Consider the following 23,581-nt stretch of genomic DNA (forward strand, 5'->3'; position numbering starts at 1 on the left):
CGTGTTTCACAACAGCATATAAAAGGTGTGCCTTTGGCGGGCTGCACTTTGAGGGGAACTCGGAGGTGAGGTGCACAGTAACGTTGTGGAACACTCGTGAGGGACGCCTGTTGGACTTCAAGGTTGAGGCACATTGTGGGGGTGGTCGGCAGCAAGGGCTGCCCTGCAGTTGAAGGTAGAGCACAAGCACGGGGGGGTGGGGGTGGGGGTGGGGGTGGGGGTGGGGGGAGGGAAGCAGCCACGCATTAGGGAAACCTTGTATAAAGTGACCATTCCCCTGCAGCTGAGACAGTTCAGGTGCAGCCACATTGACATGATTGGAGTCAGGCCTCTAGCTTATCTGCCCACTCAAGCAAGGCAGAGGCATCAAAATGCCACCAAGTGCTCCAGAGATTTTCACCCCTTGGGCACAGACTGCAAACTAATGAGCGTTTTAGTGGACTGCAGAACAGTTGGGTGACTGGGCACATTGTATAATCTCCCTTGCTAAAGCTGATCGTGGAGGCACTCACAGCCCTCTTGCAATATCATCATCCCTGTTTGGATCCATCTCCCCCATGGTTCAAGCTAACAGTGCAGCCTTGCAGTGCGGGTTAGGAGAATGCCTGTGCCTGAGCTGAGAGCACAGCCTGCAGCCCAGTGGGCAAAGCTGCTGCCAATCAGTCGGGTGGAGTGGGGCAGAGGAAGGTGGGGTTTTGGGCAGCCATGCAGCGCATTAAACTCTGGCCGTACAAGTGGTGGCCAGCACTCTCCGGGATCCGTTAAGGGGCCCTCAGACTTAACCAAGAGAGATTCTTAGTACACACATGCTAACCACATATCTCTCCCTATCATCCTACAGGATGAGTACATCAGGAGCATGGAGCCTGGTGAACTAGCTGTGTGCCTCTTGGCTGCACTCAGGTGGTGCTCAGATCTCTGTCACAACACACAGTCAACTATATCAACCGCAAGGGATTCCACTCGCTGAGTGTGCAGCTGGTGTGCGACCACCACAAACGTAACCTGTAAGTCTGTGCACGGTTTCCAGGGAGTGTGCACGATCCCACATTCTCGGTCAGTCACAGATCCCTGACATCTTCCATAGTCCACAGAGGCTGCAGGGATGGTTCCTCGGGTACAAGGGCTACCCACAGAGGCCATGGCTGATGACACCAGTGCGGCAGCCTCAGACCGCAGCAGAGCGACGGTATAATGAGGTTCATCCTGAAACTCGCAACTTGGTGGAGCAAACCATCGGGAGGTTGAAAATGAGGTTCTGGTACCTGGACTGGTCTGGTGGAACCCTGCAATACAGTCCACAGAGGATGTCACACATCATCGTCACTTTACAACCTGGCGCTGCAATGGGGAGAGGAGCTGGCTGAGGAGGACATGCAGGAGCTGGAAGTCCCCTCCAATGAGGAGGATGTCGACGGGGATGAGGGTGAGGAGGCCCTCAAAGGTGATGATGATGGCGATGAGGCCCTCGCACTGGCCAGACTTGGCAGGTGCGCCCAGGAAGCCCTCATAGCTGCTTGATTTGTGGAGGATGATGACGACATGCAGTGAGGAGACACCACAGATCCTCACATTGCATCTGTGAACGTTTGATTCCAGTCTGGCTTATGGCAATGCAAATATCCTCTGTGATAATGCTCCTGTCATGGTGACACGGTGGAGGCCCTAATAGTCGCTCAATTGCAGGAGGATGATGATGACATGCAGTGAGGACACTCCATAGATCTTCACATGGCCCCTGAGATTGTCTGACTCCTGTCTGGCCAAGGGCAGCTCGCTTGTGCTCTGTGATCAGGGTCTTATCATAGAGACGCAGCCATGAAACTTTAGAAGCATCTGATCCTTTGTCTGCATCTGATCCCTTCAGGAGCACAGTGTCACTGGTCATGGATGCTGAAGAGTTGGGGGGCCAGTGCCACCTTTAAGGTGCTGAGAGCACACAGAGAGAGAATGAGGGAACTCTGTTAACTGCCCACGACATGCTGGCAGCAATGACCAGCACCATCGAGGTGCAGGCATCAGTAATGTGCCCAGGGAGTGTGAGGCTGGACCATCACTTTGGTCTGAAGGCTGCACAATGCACAGGGAAGAGGCCCTGGATGGAGACACCTGCCTTTATCTTATGCAGAAAGGTTTCACATCTGAGTGACAAGAACACTGCTCATCAGAACAAGGAGCCATAGACAGGGAGACATTCTTGGGAGTTTATTGACAATAGTGAACATTATGTACAAGTGATTAACACCCGTGCCCAGGCTGTGCAACTACTTTTACCTAACCTTCCTAATCCTGCCGCTAAGTCTTGGTGCTCCCTGGATATCCACAGCAGAGGTGGAGGCAGCTGCTGACTGCTACACCCTGTCTGTGATGACCTTGGCGGGTGTCCTCTGAAGGGCTGAGACCTGGAGGGCCCTGGCCTGCTTTCAGGGTCCTGCTGTGTGGCAGTGGCCCCCTCCTCGACCTGTGAAGCTGGAGCTGCTGGGGTCACAGGAAGGGGGGATTTGGATGGGCTGGACACTCCCGGAGTCACCTGGATAGATGGCCCTGGAGTTTGCACCTGCTGACCCTCCTCCCTATGGGTGCCCGGGGGCCCCTGCCTGACTCCATGAGGTGAAGGTATAGCTGGAGTGAGATCGAGCTGCCTCAATCTCTCGCGTACACACTGTTGGAGGCCAACCATGGCATCAGCAATGCAGGAGTGACGTCCTGGACCAAGGTCTCCATGGCGGCCGCCATCCTGCCAGTGTTGACCTGTGTTGGCATATGGGCGCTATCACCTCAGCCTGAAGACGGATGGACTCCTCCATCGTGCCTTGCAATCTGAGGAGTGCAGCGGACATCCCTTCCTGATGTTCCTGAGTTTGTCTTTGCAGCTCCAGCAACTGTGACATGACCGAGTCCAGAGGCTCCTCATCTGACTCGGACTCAGCAATGTTCTGGCCTCCAGCAGCCCTCTGAGTGCCGGGGACCTGGGAACTCCCTGCCTCTACCTGCTGTGGATCAGACAGTGTGATGTACTCACCAAATTGTGATCCCGAGGCTGCTCTAAAGCTAGGTCCCACCAAACTGTGCGTCTCTGCGCTGGTGGAGGGTGTGGGTGAGCGCTGCAACCTGTGCCTCTTGTTGTGTACCAGCTTATCCTGCATAAATAGAGATGGGGAGAGTGTGAGCAGGATGTCTGCCGGGCCAGATGATAAGTCTGCCTGGCCTGTGTGTGTGGTGAGTGGTCCCATGGATGGGGTGAGGACAATGATGGTGAGTGTGAGAGACTGAATAGTGATGTCCCTTGCACTGGCAGTGAGTGAGGGCCCTGGGGATGTGTGATGGGTTTGTGAGTGTGAGAGTTGAGAGTGATGAGAAGAGTGACTTACCCTGACGGAACGGATGAGACTATTCACCCTGTAGTGGCGCTGGGTGGCTGTACACTTTTGCAGAGCATTGGCGCTGACCACCGCTGCCACTGGCTCCCAAGCCGGATTGGTGATGTTGATGCCCCTCCTGTAGCCAGAGCGAGGTTGGAGGATATCACAGCAGGCCTCCACTGCGTCCAAAAGACGCTCGCGGGACCCATCATTGAACCTCGGAGCTGCAGTCTTCTTGCCTTTCAGGATCATGTCTTCTTGCAGCAGTTGTGGGCTGGAAGCACGGTGGGGTGTGGGCACGGCTGGGCTGTAAATATGGTGCCCGGTGTGATGAGGCGGTGAGGTGATGGCCGGTGTGATGAAGCGGTGAGGTGATGCCCGGTGTGATGAAGCGGTGAGGTGATGCCCGGTGTGATGAGGCGGTGAGGTGATGCCCGGTGTGATGAAGCGGTGAGGTGATGCCCGGTGTGATGAAGCGGTGAGGTGATGGCCGGTGTGATGAAGCGGTGAGGTGATGCCCGGTGTGATGAGGCGGTGAGGTGATGGCCGGTGTGATGAAGCGGTGAGGTGATGCCCGGTGTGATGAGGCGGTGAGGTGATGGCCGGTGTGATGAGGCGGTGAGGTGATGGCCGGTGTGATGAGGCGGTGAGGTGTTGCCCGGTGTGATGAAGCGGTGAGGTGATGCCCGGTGTGATGAAACGGTGAGGTGATGCCCGGTGTGTGGAAGCGGTGAGGTGATGCCCGGTGTGAGGAAGCGGTGAGGTGATGCCCGGTGTGATGATGCGGTGAGGTGATGCCCGGTGTGATTAGGGGTGAGGTGATGCCCGGTGTGATGAAGCGGTGAGGTGATGCCCCGGTGTGATAAAGTGGTGAGGTGATGCCCGATGTGATTAGGGGTGAGGTGATGTCCGGTGTGATGATGCGGTGAGGTGATGCCCGGTGTGATGATGCGGTGAGGTGATGCCCGGTGTGATGATGCGGTGAGGTGATGCCCGGTGTGATGATGCGGTGAGGTGATGCCCGGTGTGATGATGCGGTGAGGTGATGCCCGATGTGATGAAGCGGGGAGGTGATGCCCGATGTGATGAAGCGGTGAGGTGTTGCCCGGTGTGAGGAAGCGGTGAGGTGATGCCCGGTGTGATAAAGCGGTGAGGTGATGCCCGGTGTGATTAGGGGTGAGGTGATGCCCGGTGTGATGAGGCGGGGAGGTGATGCCCGGTGTGATGATGTGGTGAGGTGATGCCCAGTGTGATTAGGGGTGAGGTGACACCTGGTGTGATGAAGCGGGGAGGTGATGCCCGATGTGATGAAGCGGTGAGGTGTTGCCCGGTGTGAGGAAGCGGTGAGGTGATGCCCGGTGTGATAAAGCGGTGAGGTGATGCCCGGTGTGATTAGGGGTGAGGTGATGCCCGGTGTGATGAGGCGGGGAGGTGATGCCCGGTGTGATGATGTGGTGAGGTGATGCCCGGTGTGATTAGGGATGAGGTGATGCCCGGTGTGATGAGGCGGGGAGGTGATGCCCGGTGTGATGAAGCGGGGAGGTGATGCCCGGTGTGATTAGGGGTGAGGTGATGCCCGGTGTGATGAAGCGGGGAGGTGATGCCCGGTGTGATAAAGCGGTGAGGTGATGCCCGGTGTGATTAGGGGTGAGGTGATGCCCGGTGTGATGAAGCGGGGAAGTGATGCACGGTGTGAGGAAGCGGTGAGGTGATGCCCGGTGTGATGAAGCGGGGAGGTGATGCCCGGTGTGATAAAGCGGTGAGGTGATGCCCGGTGTGATTAGGGGTGAGGTGATGCCTGGTGTGATGAAGCGGGGAGGTGATGCCCGGTGTGATGATGTGGCGAGGTGATGCCCGGTGTGATGAAGCGGTGAGGTGATGCCCGGTGTGATGAAGCGGTGAGGTGTTGCCCGGTGTGAGGAAGCGGTGAGGTGATGCCCGGTGTGATAAAGCGGTGAGGTGATGCCCGGTGTGATTAGGGGTGAGGTGATGCCCGGTGTGATGAGGCGGGGAGGTGATGCCCGGTGTGATGATGTGGTGAGGTGATACCCGGTGTGATTAGGGGTGAGGTGATGCCCGGTGTGATGAGGCGGGGAGGTGATGCCCGGTGTGATGATGTGGTGAGGTGATGCCCGGTGTGATTAGGGGTGAGGTGATGCCCGGTGTGATGAAGCGGGGAGGTGATGCCGGTGTGATAAAGCGGTGAGGTGATGCCCGGTGTGATTAAGGGTGAGGTGATGCCCGGTGTGATGAAGCGGGGAAGTGATGCACGGTGTGAGGAAGCGGTGAGGTGATGCCCGGTGTGATGAAGCGGGGAGGTGATGCCCGGTGTGATAAAGCGGTGAGGTGATGCCCGGTGTGATTAGGGGTGAGGTGATGCCTGGTGTGATGAACGGGGAGGTGATGCCCGGTGTGATGATGTGGCGAGGTGATGCCCGGTGTGATGAAGCGGTGAGGTGATGCCCGGTGTGATGAAGCGGGGAGGTGATGTCCGGTGTGATAAAGCGGTGAGGTGATGCCCGGTGGGATTAGGGGTGAGGTGATGCCCGGTGTGATAAAGCGGCGAGGTGATGCCCAGTGTGATGAGGCGGGGAGGTGATGGCCTAGCGAATGAGAGCCCGCTTGCCATGGAAGTGGCGTATTTCCCAGGAATGCATAATTAAACAGCGGGTTTGGGACAATACAGCGTGAAAAGCTGCCATCGTTTTACCTGCCCGCTAGTGAACTTAGTGCAAATCTGGGACTATCCCACCCTTGGACTCTCGATATTGTTCTATTAAATCTACACTGCATTCCCTCTAAGACTAATATATCTTGCATAAGGTGTGGTGCCCAGTATTGTTCACAGTAATCCAGGCGTATTCTAACCAGGGCTTAATCTGGCTGAAGAATGACTTCCACCCCCTTGTATTCCAGTAACGAGACACACGCTTTTCTTAGTTTGCGCTGAATATTGTCTTAACTTAATTACCAGGGGACTTTCGAGAGAGAGAGAGAGAAAGAATAGTATGCAAAAGAGAATGAATGAGTGAATGAAGAGTGGCAGCCAAATTGTGCACAGCAAGCTCCCACAAGCTGCAATGTGATAATGTCGGTCGATGGATAAATATTGACAGGGACAAATGGAGAGAACACCTCGTCATTGGAAATAATGGAGTGCAATCTTTCCCATCCACCTGAGGGGGCAGATGGGGCCTCAGCTGAACATCCTATCCAAACTGTGTTTGTACAAAGTACTTTCTCTTATGAGGGGGTGACTTATATTTCTGGCCTCTCAATGGGACAAATCTCAGGGCCTCCAAAGGGTGTGTGGAGTTTGCGTTGAGGTCAGTGCGCCCGATTCTTGGCACCCTGTGACCGCAATAAAATCAGGAGCCCTGGGGGCCAGGGCACGCTAAACTCCATCCGTGGCTCCCAAGACCCACACGCCCTGTCAAGTGAGGCTCGACACTAGGAGCTCCTTCTCTGAGAATGTACCCTGCGCCATTATCCTGGAGGCAGCTGTCCAGTGCACTCCGCAGGGTCTGAAACCCAAAAACAAAAAGAGGTTTCATGCATGATTTAAAATTTTCAGAAAATTATTCATTAAAATTAATACACGTGTCCCAGCTCGTGTGACAGTTCCCTAAAAAAAAATTTTCACCGCTTTATTAGACTGTTTAAACTTAAAACTAATGCGCGTGAAAGAGCGCACTCCTGACACAGGCAACCTCCCCCCTGCCCGCGCAAGGAGCCCACAGCGCTTCCGGGCACGCATCACGCTGGGCGGGCCTTAATTAGCCCGCCCACCAAAAAAATGGTGGCGCCCAGCCAAATCGGGGGCACCAATCAGCTGCGTGCCCACCCCTGCACAACCACCCCCACCTACGATGGGGAGAAAATTCGCCCCATTGTTTTATCCCCACCTTATGTGCTATTTTCGATCATTTTTCCCACCACCGTCCCCTCCCCCACCTCGGGCCATCAGTCACTTGTTCATGTTGTTCTTTCCAGAGGGCTTACCCTTGTCCAGCTATTACCACATTCTTCTTTCTGACCTTAACGCCACCATCAGCACCTCCTTTAGCCAGTACCACGACCATTAACACCCCTTTGACCTTTGGCAATCTCTCCTTTGCCTCCACCTATCACTGGCCTTTATCCAGCTTCACCTGCCCCACCCCCGCTTAAACAGTATACATTTCATCACATTTTTACTTCTCTTTAACTCTGAAGAAGAGCCATACGGACTCTCCACAGACGCTGTCAGACCTGCTGAGTTTTTCCACAGTTTTTTGTGTTTGTTTCAGATTTCCAGCATCTGCAGTATTTTGCTTTTTACTCCATAGGTTCTGCCTGACAGAGATGATTGGGTCCACCCTTGCCCATTTTGTGTCAACACCCAGCCATATTCGTTCTTGTCTGTCTCCTGATATTGCAGAAGAAGCAATTTCAGAGAGATGCGTTAAACACAGGGATGCAATTTTCTCAATGTAGTTTGAAGACTTCCTTACCTATGGCTGAAGTCCAAAGGGGCATTTTAAATTGACCCCATAATAAAGTGCGCGTGTTTAGTTTATACTTAGGGAGTCATTTTAGCCTAATACCTACCTCCGTAATTCAGCGCATGACTGACCAATTGCCCATTTTATGCACCATCTGTTTTTACCTTCTGTCACTTCTATGGAGTAGGGGTGTAACCAGGCAATCAGTTTGACCCTGTCAGGTTTGCCCGAGGGAAATTGTGGCGCATTACAATCCCAGCGCCCTTTTTGGGGGCTATTCTGGATCAGGCGTGCCTCCAGACTAACTTGTCTCAATCAGGTAGAGAGATTCAGAACCCAAGGACATGTAGCTGGGCCTGTTGAGACTGATCGATCTCCATCTGAAGGAAAAGAGCCAGTCGAGGTGATTACCTTCTCCCTGATGGTCTTTATTTTTAATTATTTTTTTTAAGCAGGTTGCAGTTTTCCCGGAGATAAGGATCCAGGTGAAACTCCTGGGGCCTTAAAATGTGGCAAACCCTTCAAATCGCCATTGGCTTTAGCAGGACACCAGGGTAAAATTTTGCCCCTGGGTAATTATTCCCCCTTTAAAAGGGATTGGGTTCTTGAGTCATCGATGCAGAAGACTAAGTGGGGCAATCTAAATTTTGAAACACACGGAAGTTTATGAAGCAAGCAAGCATGCAATTCGGTGTTTATATAAAAAGTATAAATCAGAAAATGTCAATAACTCCTGAAAAGAAAAGATAGCTAGTTCTTATTTCTGATTGAGAATCCAAAGTTTAAACTTGAGGTATTACAGAGACCAATGGGCGGGATTTTCCAGCCCCGCCCACCGCTGGGATCGTCCGGTCCCACCGAAGGTCAATGGGCGGGATTTTCCCGTCGGCGAGTGGGGGTGGGGGGGGGGGGGCCCGCTCGCCGATGCGTAAAGTGACGCGCGCTGACGTCGGGGGGAACTCCCAACGTCACCGCACCCCGTTTAAATTTTCCGGTAGGCGGGGGCGCAGTAAAATCAGCTGTGCGCCCACCGACCTGTCAATGGCCAATTGAGGCCATTGACAGAATCATTTAGCTCATTAATGGATCTGCCTGTCCAACCTTTAGATTGGCGGGCAGGCCAGGAGCCCCGGCAGGAACTAGAAAAAGCACGAAACCTCACCCAGGGGGCGGGATGAGGTTTCATGTAGGTTTTTAAAAATTTTATTAAAGTGTTTTTAAAAATTGTGGACATGTCCCAACTCATCTGACTGTGTCACATGAGAGGGGACATATCAGGAATTTTTGTTTTTCTATTTTTAATATTTGTCACAGAATAGCCGATCTCCCTGAGGCTGCACTTAGCCTCAGGGAGATGAGTCTGCTCTTTCCTGCGCATGCGCAAAAGAGCGCACTCTCGGGTTTAGGGATTTCCCCCCCACCCGCACAGGGAGCGCATAGTGCTTCCATGCAGACATCGCACTGGGCGGGCCTTAATTGGCCCGCCCACGTAAAATGGCACCGTGCCCCCGATTGGGGGCGCCGATCGGAGGGGCGTCTGTGCGCGCCCGCAATTCAACCTCACCCCCGACGGGGGGAAAATCCTGCCAATGGACTTTTGTCTGGGCCGCCACATCGCCCGTGCCAGGAGGAAATCCTGGCCGACATTTTAAAAAAGAAAAGGATATCTATCAAATATTAATGCAAGGCTACCTTAATCCCTGAGTGTGAGCGAGACTTGTTAGGTTCAAAACACATCTAAAATTATTTGAAATATGCTAAGAGACTTATAGTAAATATATGGGATTATTGCATGGAAGGTGCTTATTTGAACCATGACAGGACACCCTTTATTGGTCTCCAAATTTTAGTGACGGGATTACCAATTATAATGAAGGTATCCGTGAAATTCTACAATTGTACAAAATGTTGTTTTGACTTGTTGATGGAAAGCTGGACCTTAGATAACAGTTATGTTGGTCAGCTTCCAGCAAGATTAGCAAGACTTTATACATTATATATAATATGTATAAATATTATTCATTCACAGGATGTGGGTGTCACTGGCTGGGCCAGCATTTATTGCCCATCCCTAATTACCCTTGAGAAGGCGGTGGTGAGCCACCTTCTGAATCGCTGCACTGCATGTGGTGTAGGTACACCCACAGTGAGGAAGTTCAAGGATTTTGACCCAGCGACAGTGAAGGAACGGATGGCGTGTGACTTGAAGGGGAACTTGCAAGTGGTGGTGTTCCCATGTATCTGCCGCCCTTGTCCTTCTGGATGGTAGAGGTCGCTGGTTTGGAAGGTGCTGTCGAAGGAGCCTTGGTGAGTTTCTGCAGTGCTTCTTGTAGATGGTACACACTGCTGCTACTGTGCATCAGTGGTGGAGGGAGTGAATGTTTTAAGTTGGTGAATGGAGTGCTAATCAAGTGGGCTGCTTTGTCTTGACTGGCGTGAGCTTCCTGAGTGTTGTGGGAGCTGCACTCATCCAGGCAAGTGGGGAGTATTCCATCACGCTCCTGACTTGTGCCTTGTAGATGGTGGACAGGCTTTGGGGAGTCAGGAGGTGAGTCACTAATATACTTGGAGCCCAATATTGTTTGATCTGATTGGGGTTTTAATTATCAAAGCTTGCATTGTATGTTTGTTCTAGGTTAATGGAGAGAACCATAAAATGCCATTTTTAAGGGGGGTGTGTGTGTGTGTGTTTTCTTATCAGCAAATTCACATTGCTGTGATGTGAGTCAACCATATTGTGTTTGCATGCTCATCCTGACTCCAGTTAAAAATACATATTCTGCTCTAATTTTACCAAGGAGCGAATTTTTAACCTAATATCCCTGTATTAGTCCTGTATTATTACCAGATCTTATAATTCTTATTCCATCACAAGATTAAATTAAAATAAGCCCCAAGAGGGAAAAAGCTTTGAGACTTATTGAGGTCTATTTTGGTCTTCACATGCCTATGAAAAATCTAGTGGACAGGATTGCCTTGCCCTTATAGAACCAGCCAGATAGCTTTTCCACTGAAATTAATGAAATTGGAGCTGGTGTAGTACTTCACTCAGTGCATGTAATTATATTTATCGAATTGCTAACGAGCTTCTCACAATGGCAGGCTCTGTGAGCTAACCGTCCCGACTGTCTTGTTTAATTTGTTGGCAGCGTTTGTGCTTAGGTTCTCGGAGGTCATGCACCATCTCTGGCTCAGATCGATATAACTTGCCTCACTTGCCTCACCCTCCCTCGCTTTGTCTTTGGAAAGAAAGGACTTACATTTCTATAGCACCTTCCACAGCCTTCGGGGCGCCCCACAGGTCGTTAAGTGCTTTTTGAAGCTGTTGCAAGGAGTGCGCCTGCCAATTTTCATGCCGTAAGCGCCAATGAACAGTTATGTCGTAGTGACCAGATGATCTGTTTGTCGGTGATACTGCTTGAGGGACAAGTATTGCCCGGGGCACCAAGGGTAACTCCCATGCTCTTCCTCTATGCCATGGGATCTTTTATGCCTACGTGGGAGCAGACATTGCCTCAATTTGACCCGGTTGAAAGACAGCACCTCCGGCAATGTAGAGTACCCTCAGCACTTAGATTATGAACCTAGATAGAGGGGATAATTCTGACTTCAGTGGAAATGGAAATCATGGGAGACATATAATGGGCAGAAAAATTGGCATCACTAGTTTTGCATTATCATAAACATCAGAATTATCCCCACAGTTAGAATAAACAGGGCTTCTAAGCTCCCCCTCATTACTGTTTTACTGAAGTTGTTGGCAAGATGATCCCAATGTTGTCATTTTCTCCACACATGCAATTTGACGCTTGCTTTATTAATTCCATCTAGCAAAAAGAATCTAGCTGCAAATCCCACATTTTAAGAAGGCCTTGGAGAGGCCTCAGAGGAGATTTAACAGAGATGGTACCAAGGATGAGGGACTTGTGTTAGGTAGCGAGGCTGGAGAAACTGGGATTGTTCTCCTTAAAGCACAGAAATTTCAGGGGAGATTTAATAGCGCCGTTTAAAATTATGATGGGTTTCAATAGGGCAAGTGGGGAGAAACTAACAGCACCAGGGTACAGATTTAAAATAATTGCCAAAAGAGCCAGGGGGAGGGAGTTGAGGAGAATTTTTTCTTTGACTTTATGAGTTATGATCCAGAATGTGCTGTTGAAATGGCTTTGAACACAGGTTCGATAGTAATCTAAAGGGAATTGGATATACACTTAAAGAGGAAAAATCTGAAGGACTAGTGGGGCGGGACAGAGGAGTGGGACTAAATGGATAACTCTTTCAAAGAGCCAGCACAGGCACAGCGGGCTGAATGGCCTTCTGTGCTGTATGATTTTATGAATCCTGTTTCCCATACACTGATGGTGTCAGTCAGGCCTAACTTTAAGTGCACAGCAAGCAAGAAATGAACCACTGCGGCTAATAAATCACTGTTACTTGAGAAACCGAGGCTGCTCAATAAATACGCATAAATTAATTTGATGCTTTTGTGACTTGAGCATAATTTTTAAGATAAATGACTATCAAGTGCCTGCTGCAATGTTAAGCTCTGGTGACTAACACTGAATTAGTGCAAAGAATTTGCATAGTGAAGGCAGGGTGGATGGTAAACTTGGTCCAGCGGTAATGTGGAAATCTTGGAGGTTGTAAAACAAAATTGTTTAAAATGAGAATTTAAGATAAGCATAGGAATAGGGTCATTCAGGCTGTTTAACACAAAACTCTGCAATGAAATATCAATCCAACTAGAATGACTGTTTCAAGTGCTAAATGAATGGAGTCTGAACTTGGTCCCTGGAATGAACGCCTTAGAAATTGCTGCTTGTGGAGATTACAATCAGGTTGGATGCAAAACCTGCCTTGCGCCCGACCCAGTCAGGTTCAGGACTTTCTCAAGGGCAGTAAATGCTGGCCTAGCCAGTGATGCCCACATCCCATAAACGAATTAATAAAAAAAAATGCGACAGGTTAAAATTGCCCCCCCCCTAACTCTAAGCAGACGAAAGTCTCTGGGGGAAATCCTTCCTGCTGAGTTGCTCTTTTCAATGAGGGGTATTCTCCACCACACTACAAGCCAGCCACCCGAGATTGATTAGCTGGTAGAGTACCTGAATGAAACATTGGGCAGACAAATCTGATTGGATAAAGAGAAAAAGGGAGGCTTATGGAAGATCACCGAGGGCTCAAAACTGCGGAAGCCCTAGAGGAATATAGAATGAGTGGGAGGGAACTTAAAAAGGAAATTAGGAGAGCAAAAAGGGGGCATGAAGAAACATTGGCAGGTAAAATAAAGGAAAATCCAAAGTTATTTTACAAGTACATTAAGAGTAAGAGGATAACTAGGGAAAGAGTAGGGCCCATTAAGGACCATAGTGATAATTTGTGTGTGGAGCCGGAAGACGTAGGTAGGGTTCTAAGTTAATACTTTGTGTCGGTGTTCACAAGTGAGAGGGATGATGTGGGTATGGAAATCAGGCAGAAGGATTGTGATATAATTAAAGAAATTAGCATAGAAAGGGAGGAGGCTCTAAGTGGTCTGGCAGGTTTAAAAGTAGATGAATCTCCAGGCCTGGATGAAATGTATCCCAGGTTGTTGAGTGAGGCAAGGGAGGAGATAGCAGGGGCGCTGGCAATAATTTTCAATACTTCTCTGGCCACAGGAGAGGTGCCAGGGGACTGGAGGACAGCCAATGTGTTACCGTTATTCAAGAAGGGAGGAAGGGATAAACCAGGGAACTACAGGCCAGTCAGTCTAACCTCAGTGGTGGGGAAACTATTAGAAGCAATTCTGAGGGACAGAATTAATCTACACTTGGAGAGGCAGGGATTAATCAAGGACAGTCAGCATGGTTTTGTTAAGGGGAGGTCATGTCTGACCAATTTGATTGAATTTTTCGAAGAGGTGACCAGGTGTGTAGATGAGGGCAATGCATTTGACGTAGTCTACTTGGACTTCAGCAAGGCTTTTGATAAGGCCCCACATGGGAGACTGATAACAAAGGTAGCAGGACAGGTAGATAAGGTGGTTAAGAAGGCATATGGGATACTTGCCTTTATTAGCCGAAGCATAGAATATAAGAGCAGGGAGGTTATGCTGGAATTGTATAAAACGCTGGTTAGGCCACAGCTAGAGTATTGTGTGCAGTTCTGGAATCCGCATTATAGGAAGGATGTGATTGCACTAGAGAGAGGGCAGAGGAGATTTACCAGGATGTTGCCTGAGCTGGAGAGTTTTAGTTATGAGGAGAGATTGGATAGACTGGGGTTATTTTCCTTGGAGCAGAGGAGATTGAGGGGGGACATGATTGAGGTGTATAAAATTATGAGGAGCATAGATAGGGTAGACAGGAAGGAACTTTTCCCCTTGGTGGAGGGATCAATAACCAGGAGGCACAGATTTAAGGTAAGGGGCAGGAGGTTTAGAGGGGATGTGAGGAAGAATTTTTTCACCCAGAGGGTGGTAGGAATCTGGAACTCACTGCCTGAAAAGGGTGGTAGAGGCAGAAACCCTCATAACATTTAAGAAGTATTTGGATGTGCACTTGCGATGCCATGGCATACAAGGCTATGGGCCTAGTGCTGGAAAATGAGATTAGAATAGTTAGGTACTTGTTTGACCGGCGCAGACTCGATGGGCCAAAGGGTCTTTTTTTGTGCTTGTAGACCTCTCTGACTCTATGACAAAGCCAGTTGTTTACTTTGCAAAACTGCTGTGGAATAAAGAAAGAACTTGCATTTCTATAGCACCTTTCACAACCTCAGGTCTGTTAATGTTGTAATCCTGTCACAATGATATGCATGCTCTCATTGTGAGAGCAGTTGTTACTAATTTAGGAAAGTTTAGGGCATTATTCTAAAGTCTATATAAGAACTGGTTTCCACATCTCTGGGGGGAAGGAAAAGGGAATCTGTGGCTGTGTTCTCAAGGTTCTGTGATTAAAAGAAAAGACTCGCTCCAGGTTCCTCTTTTGTTCAGTGAATGAGCAGCGAATTATAACAAGGGCATCCCAAAGCACTTTCCAACCAGTGCAATAGTTTTGAAGTGTGGTCACTGTGTAGGAAATATGAGACACAAATATTGCCAATTTATGCACAGCAAGCTTCCACAAACATCACTGTGATCCTGACCAGTAAATCTCTTTTGGTGATGTTGGTTGACAGATAAATAGTGGCCAGGACACCTGTAGTGTTCAATTGTTCTGTGTTTGATTATGCAAATTTGTTTACAATCGATGCTCACTATGCTTGATTGATTGAGCCTGGGTGCTGACTCTGAGCAAAGTAAACAGATACCACAGAAGCTACTAGAAGCTGAGCTGGAGGGATGGTGCAGACATTTTAAAGCACTGTATAAAACTCTGTATCGTTCCTGCACACTTAGAAACTAGTGCCAACTCGACATTACTGTGAGGAAAAGCAAATATCTAAAATATACAGCACCGCCAGGGAGAACTCCCTTGCCCTTCCTCATAATTGTACCACGGGATCTTTTACATCCATTTAAAAAGAGCAGACAGCACCTTGATTTAACATCTCACCTGAACAATGGCATCGCTGACAATGCAACACACCCTCAGCACTGCGACTGGTGTGTCAGCCTTGGCAACATGTCAAGGCCCTGGGTTGTGGGACTTGAACCCACCACATTCTAACCCAAATGTGAGAGTCGTACCACTGGGCCAAGGCTCAAGGATGAAATTGGATGGCTGGTTGTTTGGGCATCCATGTTTGTGATATTATATCCTACGCAGGGAGCAGGGGCCCTTGTGAATGTATAGTTCAATCGCAGTCTCGCAGCTGGATTTCAGCATCTGTAGACACATCTCTGAATACTGGTATGTTGACACCAAAGCACAATAAAACCCTCGAGGCAATAGAAAAAAAACAAATCTTAAAATTATGCTGATGTGGTATCATTTGAGGGAGAAATTCTTGAAAAGGCACCAAAAGAACCCCCTGCTCTTTTTCAATTTGTGCCTTGGGACCTTTAACATCCAAAGCAGCCGACAGGGCTTCTAATTTAATGTCTAACCTGATGAAGGGCACATTCCCGACTGCAGTGAACTCCTTCTAGATTATGTGCTAAAAGTCCTGATGTGAGGTTTGAAAACTCAGCCGTCTGAATCACAGATGAGAGTGATACGAATAGATTGAAGCTGTCAACTCATCATATTATGTCGCCCGCTGATAACTGCAAACTTAGCCGAAATGATATGCCCTGCTGATTTGGATTTTGTGCTTCGTAAACTTGGAGCTGTTTCTGTAGTGAAAGTCGCACTTCTGATTTCTGAGATAAATCTGCCCCCTCGTTTTTTTTGTGCGTGTGGTGTGTGGTATCTACATTGGCATCTGAAAGCCCATTAATGAAGAAGTTCTCCCAGGCACAAACTCAGCTTAATGTAGTGGGATTTCTTCATTTTCCCTGGAGATGTACAACGACTGCACTAAGAGCTCTTGATCATGTGACGCAGCATAAAGCTGAAGAGTTTTCCATTTCCATCGCAGCCATCCCATTACCTCCCAGGCCCCATAAATATTTATAAAGGGGTTACATCACCTTGCAGAAGCGGAGAGCCAGGAAGCTAAAAGTGTGGCGATGGCACCAGCGGCTTTGTTCAGTATCATCCCTGGCACCGAGATTCGACTGGCATGGTCATTGAATCGTCGGAGGCGGAAGTGTCTGTTCCTTAGCCGCCTTCGAAGCTGCAACACCTGAAGGTTGGCGCGGATGACGAGACGACAGCCTGAGCGTCCCTACAGGAAATCCAGCCTGGCGAAACACCGGAGGCTTGCGAACAAATCAGTGAGCACAAGGAGTATGTTTCTTTCCACTGGTAACACGGGTAACCATATTTTGGGCTTCGTCTTGGCACAATGCCTTGTGCTGATACCGAGGAAAGGGCAAATTTGTAAAGGTTGCGTCCGGTAGCAACTTGTACAGCAGCTCGTCTAATGGAAAACATGTCAGTGCTCAAAGTGGTGAGACTGAGAACTTTGTAGGCACCCTGTCACGGTTGTTTAAGTCTCAGCCTGACGATATGTGGCCAGCTTGCTTCTGTGTGAGAAAGAAGGAAAGGCAGGCTTGCATTTATATAGTGACTATTTTTTTCCCCAAAGGGCTTTTACAGCCAATTAAATATTTTTAATGCACACTCACTGCTGTAATGTGAGAAACACAGCAGCCAATTTACACACAGCGAGCTCCCACAAACAGCAATGTGACCATGGCCAGGTCATCTTTTTAATAATGCTGGTTGAGGGTAAAGATTGACAAAGACACGAGGGAGAATGCCCTCTGCTCTCTTTCACTTATGCCCACCCGAGAGAGCAGACAAAGACCTGTTTCAATGTCGCGTCGGAAAGAGAGCACCTCCAACAGTGCAGCACTCCCTCAGTTCTGGGCTAGAACCACAGCCTAGGTTTTGCATTCAAGTCTTCCGAGTGGGAGTTGAACCCACAACCCCCTGACCTAGACGCAAGGATGCCGAGCCACAGCGGACAGCTATTGTCCCTACCAGTTTACTTAAAGAAATGTACACTTAGGAATTTAGACAGAGTTGAAGCTTCTAGTAGGGACCTCCTCCTTGGGCAGTGTACATCAAGGGATTGCAGGCACGTTGTAGGAGATGGAGGACTGTGGGAAGTCTGCCTTCATCTGTAAGTCCAGCAGACATGAGTATCCATTGGCAATGTGCACTCGGAAATGGCCCGCAACGTCATCCAACTTCGAATTGTAGCTGTTAAGGCTGGGAGAATTTATCTGGCTTAAGTCTTTGAATTAAACCTGTGACACAAGCCGGATTTTCCGCTCCCAGTTGTGGCGGGCGTCCGTAGCAGGTGGGAGCGGAAAATATCGGGCGATCGCAAAAATCGGATTCACCTCGTCGTGAAACCAGTTTGCGATCGTCTGCTCCACCCGTCAATGGCGGGGCTGCATTTTCCGTCGCTGCACACCAGGAACCTAATTTCACCTCATTATAAGCCCAGCTCGCCAGAATCATCCCCCCAACGCTGGATCATGAGCTCATGTCAGTGTGATTACACACCGACGTGTTTCACAACTGTACATTAGCGATGTGCGCCTGGCGAGCTGCACTTTGCCTGGAACTTTGAGGTTTGTTTGCCTATCTTGCTTCGGGCAGCGCTCGTTGTCATCAGCGCCAGGCTCCACAGACAGCACCACATCACTTTTAGGGGGCTCTTGGGCAGGTCTCTACCTACCAGACCAGCGGTAAGGCAGGGGTGGCTTTTCAATGGCTGCCGGGCTAGGGCTTGCTTGGGGAAGGAGGGTATCCCAGGGTGTGTGTGGGGGGCACATGTTGATCTGTGCAAGTGGCCTCAGGATGGTGAGGGCTGAGGAGGCAGCCTCCAGAGGAGATGAGGCCAGATAGAGATGTGAGGATGTGTGTGAGAGAGAAAGAGTGGTGATGTCCCTTGAGCTGACAATGAGTGAGATGCCAGTGAATGTGTGATGTCTTGTGAGTATTTTTAATTCATTCATGGGATGTGGGCATCGCTGGCTAGGCCAGCATTTATTGCCCATCCCTAATTGCCCTTGAGAAGGTGGTGGTGAGCTGCCTTCTTGAACCGCTGCAATCCATATGGTGTAGGTACACCCACAGTGCTGTTAGGGAAGGGAGTTCCAGAATTTTTACCCAGCGACAGTGAAGGAACAGCAATATATTTCCAAGCCAGGATGGTGAGTGGCTTGGAGGGGAACTTCCAGGTGCTGGTGTTCCCATGTGTCTGCTGCCCTTGTCCTTCCAGATGGTATTGGTCGTGGGTTTGGAAGATGCTGTCTAAGGTGGCTTGGTGAGTTCCTGCAGTGCATCTTGTAGATGATACACACTGCTGCTTGGTGGTGGAGGCAGTGAATGTTTGTAGATGGGGTGCCAATCAAACAGGCTGCTTTGTCCTGGATGGTGTTAAGCTTCTTAAGTGTTGTTGGAGCTGGACTCAACTAGGCAAATGGAGAGCATTCCATCACACTCCTAACTTGTGCCTGGTAGATGGTGGACAAACTTTTGGGAGTCAGGAAGTGAGTTACCACAGGTTTCCCAGCCTCTGACCTGCTCTTGCAGCCCCATTATTTATATGGCTCCATTTATATGGTTTATATTTATATGGTCCAGTTCAGTTTGTGGTCAATGGTAACCCCAGGATGTTGATAGTGGGGAATCAGCGATGGTAATGCCATTGAATGTCAAGGGGCGATGGTTAGATTCTCTCTTGTTGGAGATGGTCATTGCCTGGCACTTGCGTTACTTGCCCCTTGTTAGCCCAAGCCTGGATATTGTCCAGGTTTTGCTGCATTTGAACATGGACTGCTTCAGTACCTGAGGAGTTGCGAATGGTGCTGAATATTGTGCAATCATCAGTGAACATCCCCACTTCTGACCTCATGATGGAGGGAAGCTCATTTATAAAGCATCTGAAGATGGTTGGGCCTAGGACACTACCCTGAGGAACTCCTGCAGTGATGCCCAATAACTGAGATGACTCACCATCAATAACCACAACCGTTTTCTTTTGTGCTAGGTATAACTCCAACCAACAGAGAGTTTTCACCCTGATTCATACTGACTCCAGTTTTGCTAGGGCTCCTTGATGCCACACTCAGTCAAATGCTGCCTTGATGTCAAGGGCAGTCACTCTCACCTCACCTCTGGAGTTCAGCTCTTTTGTCCATGTTTGAACCAAGGCTGTAATGAGGTCAGGAGCTGAGTGACCCTGGCGGAACCCAAACTGAGCACCAGTGAGCAGGCTGTTGCTAAGCAAGTGCCTCTTGATAGCACTGTCAACGACCTCTTCGATCACTTTCCTGAGTGTGTGAGTTGAGTGTGATGAGATGGTCACCTTACCCTGGCATCGTGGATGAGATGATTCATCCTGTTTCTGCACTGGGTGGCCAAACTCTTGTGTGCAGCAGTGGCACTGACCATCACTGCCAGCGCCTCCCAAGCCGGAGTGGTGAGGTTGCTGGACCTCCTGCGGCCTGAGTGAGGGAAGAGGACATTAGGGTGGGCCTCCGAAAGGCATTCCAAGCGACAGGCCACTGAACCTCTTCCTGGCTTTTGGGGCCATGTCTTCACTGGAGCAGTCCTGGGCTGCAAGCGGTTGAGAACTGTGTACGCGGCTGGCAGATTAGAGATGGCACCCGCAGCAAGGAAGCGGTGAAGGTAATGGCGTGGTGAGCGATTCAGAGGCCGCCCGCCGACGATACCGCGTGTTTCCAGTGGCTGCATAATTAATGAGGCGGGAAGCAGAGGTTACAGCACAAAACCCGTCTGGCGGGAAAATCGGCTTTTATCACGCCCACCGCCACACTCTGTGCAACTGAGAGAAAATCCCAGCCACAAACAAAACAGCCGGGGACGGCCATTTGAGCTTTAACCATTCTGCCTGATTCTCCGTCTGCACTAACAAAAGGCAAAATGTCGGGGAAATGAGGATTCAGCTGGTGAAGTCAGAGAGTCGTTGAGCCGTGTGGACCAGGAAGTTCCCGGTGTACCTTCCACACGCGTTGGGTTCTCCGCTCTCAGCTGAGGCACAGCTTGCTTTTCAATGATAGATGCTTGAAAAGGCAAAACGTACTGGGTGGTGGGCGAAGAATGGGAGAGTGAGACGCACGGGACAGGAATTTAAAGAGGTCACGCGTGCAGGATGGACCAAACCACCCGCTCCTGTGCATTAAGCTCGTGTATAATATCCGCAGAATTACCTGGAAAAACTCAGCAGGTCTGGCAGCATCGGCGGAGAAGAAATCAGTTAACGTTTCGAGCCTTCGTGGCCCTTCGGCAGTACCAGTTCTGCCGAAGGGCCACGAAGGCTCGAAACGTTAACTGATTTCTTCTCCGCCGATGCTGCCAGACCTGCTGAGTTTTTCCAGGTAATTCTGTTTTTGTTTTGGATTTCCAGCATCCGCAGTAGCTTTTAGCTTTTTGTTTTTATAATATCCGCACTCCATTAGAAGATTTTAAACAGAAGTGGAGCTAACAGCAGTCCAAAAAAAAAAGCATCTCCTTCCTAATGTGCCCATAAATCACGCTCTTGTTTTTAAACAGACACTGGGTGGAATTTTCCAACCCCCCCACCCCCCTTCGCGGGTTTCCCCACGGTGGGGGCCGGTGAGCCATTGAAATCTCCATTCACATCGGCAGGACCGGAAGATTAGGCCAGTGTGAGTGGCTGGAAAATCCTGGCCACTGAGTCCATATTCTAATTTATAGAGGGTCCCTAGGAAAATGGTGGCCTTGCCTTGTCTGAAATGAAGTATGAAGGCAGGGGCGAGAGTATTAAAAGCTAATGAGCAGGAAAACCAAACAGGTTAACACTCTCACTAATCTATTATTTACACAAGCCGATCATGTTAATTCCAATATTTAATGTTGAGGAATAATGAGTCTGAAGCTGGCCTGGACCTTAAAATAGATTTATTTCCAAGGCAGTAGATTCTCCCAGTTCCGCTTAGACACCTAGAGTGAACTTTTAAAAATTCATTCAGGGGATGTGGGCTTCGCTGGCTGAGCCCAGCATTTATTGCCCATCCCTAGTTGCCCTTGAGAAGGTGGCGGTGAGCTGCCTTCTTGAACCGCTGCAGTCCATGTGGTGTAGGTGCTGTGAGGGAGGGAGTTCCAGCATTTTGACCCTGCGACAGTGAAGGAACGGCGATATAATTCCAAGTCAGGATGGTGTGTGGCTTAGAGGGGAACTTCCAGGAAGTGGTTTTCTATACTCTTGCAGTGTTTCCCTAATCCTTCCCCAGTTGGGGAGAGCTGTGCTTAATTATCAACTTAAAGTGTGTGTAATATGGCAGCACAACTTCAGCATTAACATACCAGAGCAGAAAGAACGCTGTCGTCTTACCTGCTCGGCACGATCTGATTGTTGGTGGGGCCTACAATATATTTGTGACTAATAGTCCACCTCATGCTCCAGCCCCACAAGGAAAAGGAAAATTCTTACCTGTTTAGGCCTCTTCGGTCCCACAGCTCCCATTCCCGCCATCTCCACAGTGCCCTGCCCTCCCTGAGGCCACAAGTTAAAAATCCCTGATGATATAATCAGAATCTGGCACACGCATGAAATGAAGCTTCTGGCAGTGGCTTTGCTGCCCGTTCAGCCCAATTAAACTTCAAGCTGGTAGGTGTCTGCCTGCTTTGCAGTGGGTAAGTCACTACCAACCTGGTTATTGCTAGCACAAAGGATTAAAACTGGCCACCCACCTCCCCACCCCCCTGCTCCCACAAATTTTCTCCTTGTTACTTCCGCATCAAAGCCTTTTCTCCTGTCGACAAAATCAGTATATAGAATATATTCAAGGCTGAGTCAGATGGACTTTTGACTGACAAGGGAGTCAAGAGTTATGGGTGAAAGGAAAGAAAGTGGCATTAAGGCCACAATCCGGCCAATTTGATCTATGATCTTCAACAAGAAAAATCAGAAGAGCATCGTGAGATGGCTGTGTATTCTCACCTTCAGGTTCAGGAGTATTCTATCAAATTTGTTGTGACAGTTCTGTATTATATAAGTCTAGCCTAGTGCCATCCAGGGCTCAGTGGTACCACTCTTGTCTCTGTGTCAGAAGTTTGTATGTTGCTATCTCACTCCCAAGACTAGAGCACAAAGTGTAGGCTGTCACTCCAATGCAGTACTTGAGGGAGTGCTGCACTGCTGGAGTTGCTATCTTTTGTGTGAGATGTTAAACCCGGGCCCGGTATGCTCTCTCAGGTGGATATAAAGGCTGTCACTGCACTATTTCAAAGAAGATCTTGGGCGTTCTCTCCAGTGTTGAAGCCACTATTTAAACTTCAACCAGTATCGCTTGTGCAAATTGACTGCTGTGTTTGCCACATTCTAACAGTGACTAGACTCCAAAAGCACTTCATTGGCTATATAGCACTTTGGGCCACCCTGAGGGCATGAAAGGTGCTATATAAATGCAAGTTCTTTCTTTAGTTGAATCAATAAATTATTGGATGCACTACAATATCCATTTGTGTCACATTTGGTACCATTTCTTTCCATTTCCAATGTTGAGATATGGAACAGAGGTAGATAATTGGAGTTGAAGTGCAGAACAATCTTGATCTAAGTTTTATTTTTATTATTCTTTCACAGGATGTGGGCGTCGATGGCTGGGCCAGCATTTATTGCCCATTGCTGATTGCCCTGGAGAAGGTGGTGGTGAGCCGCCTTCTTGAACCGCTGCAGTCCATGTGGTGTAGGTACACCCACAGTGCTGTTAGGGAGGGAGTTCCAGCATTTTGACCCAGCGACAGTGAAGGAACGGCCGATATATTTCCAAGTCAGGATGGTCATGCGGCTCGGAGAGGGTTTGCAGGTTGAATGTTGGAAGAGGGGGGCTGAATTGCCAGTTCTGTTAGCGAGTTAATAAAACAAATATGGTTCTTAAAAATAATCCTGAACTCCCTGACTACCTCACTGTGCATGATAGCGTCTCCCATTAGCTGTATAAATCACAGCAGTTTCATGCCCAACAAGTACATCTGGCAGACTTGTTACCAACCATTTGTCTGAAAGGAGGTATTTAATTAAGTGCAAAAAAAAAAGGTTGGCTTATGTTGTTCAGAGTTGCCCATTAATAATAGGTTTAATTGATGTCTTCATCATTGTGTGAAAACTTGGAGTTATTTGTAATTACACCAAAAGTGGGGTTACTGCCAAAAACCATTCCACTCTAAGTGCTAAATGGACAGCAATGTTACTGCAATGAGG

General features: G+C 49.2%; 1 long non-coding RNA gene across 1 annotated transcript in view; it reads left to right on the forward strand.

Moving 5' to 3' along the window:
• The window catches only part of LOC144670047 (uncharacterized), a 44,645-nt gene extending 21,389 nt beyond the window's left edge, over nucleotides 1-23,256 (forward strand). The window contains exons 3-4 of the long non-coding RNA XR_013573813.1: nucleotides 9,876-10,153; nucleotides 22,964-23,256. This is a non-coding gene — a long non-coding RNA (uncharacterized LOC144670047). The remainder of the gene's footprint in view (nucleotides 1-9,875; nucleotides 10,154-22,963) is intronic.
• Nucleotides 23,257-23,581: the final 325 nt, after the last annotated feature.

Source organism: Cetorhinus maximus, chromosome 30, assembly GCF_964194155.1.
Source record: "Cetorhinus maximus chromosome 30, sCetMax3.hap1.1, whole genome shotgun sequence".
Lineage (NCBI taxonomy): Eukaryota > Metazoa > Chordata > Chondrichthyes > Lamniformes > Cetorhinidae > Cetorhinus > Cetorhinus maximus.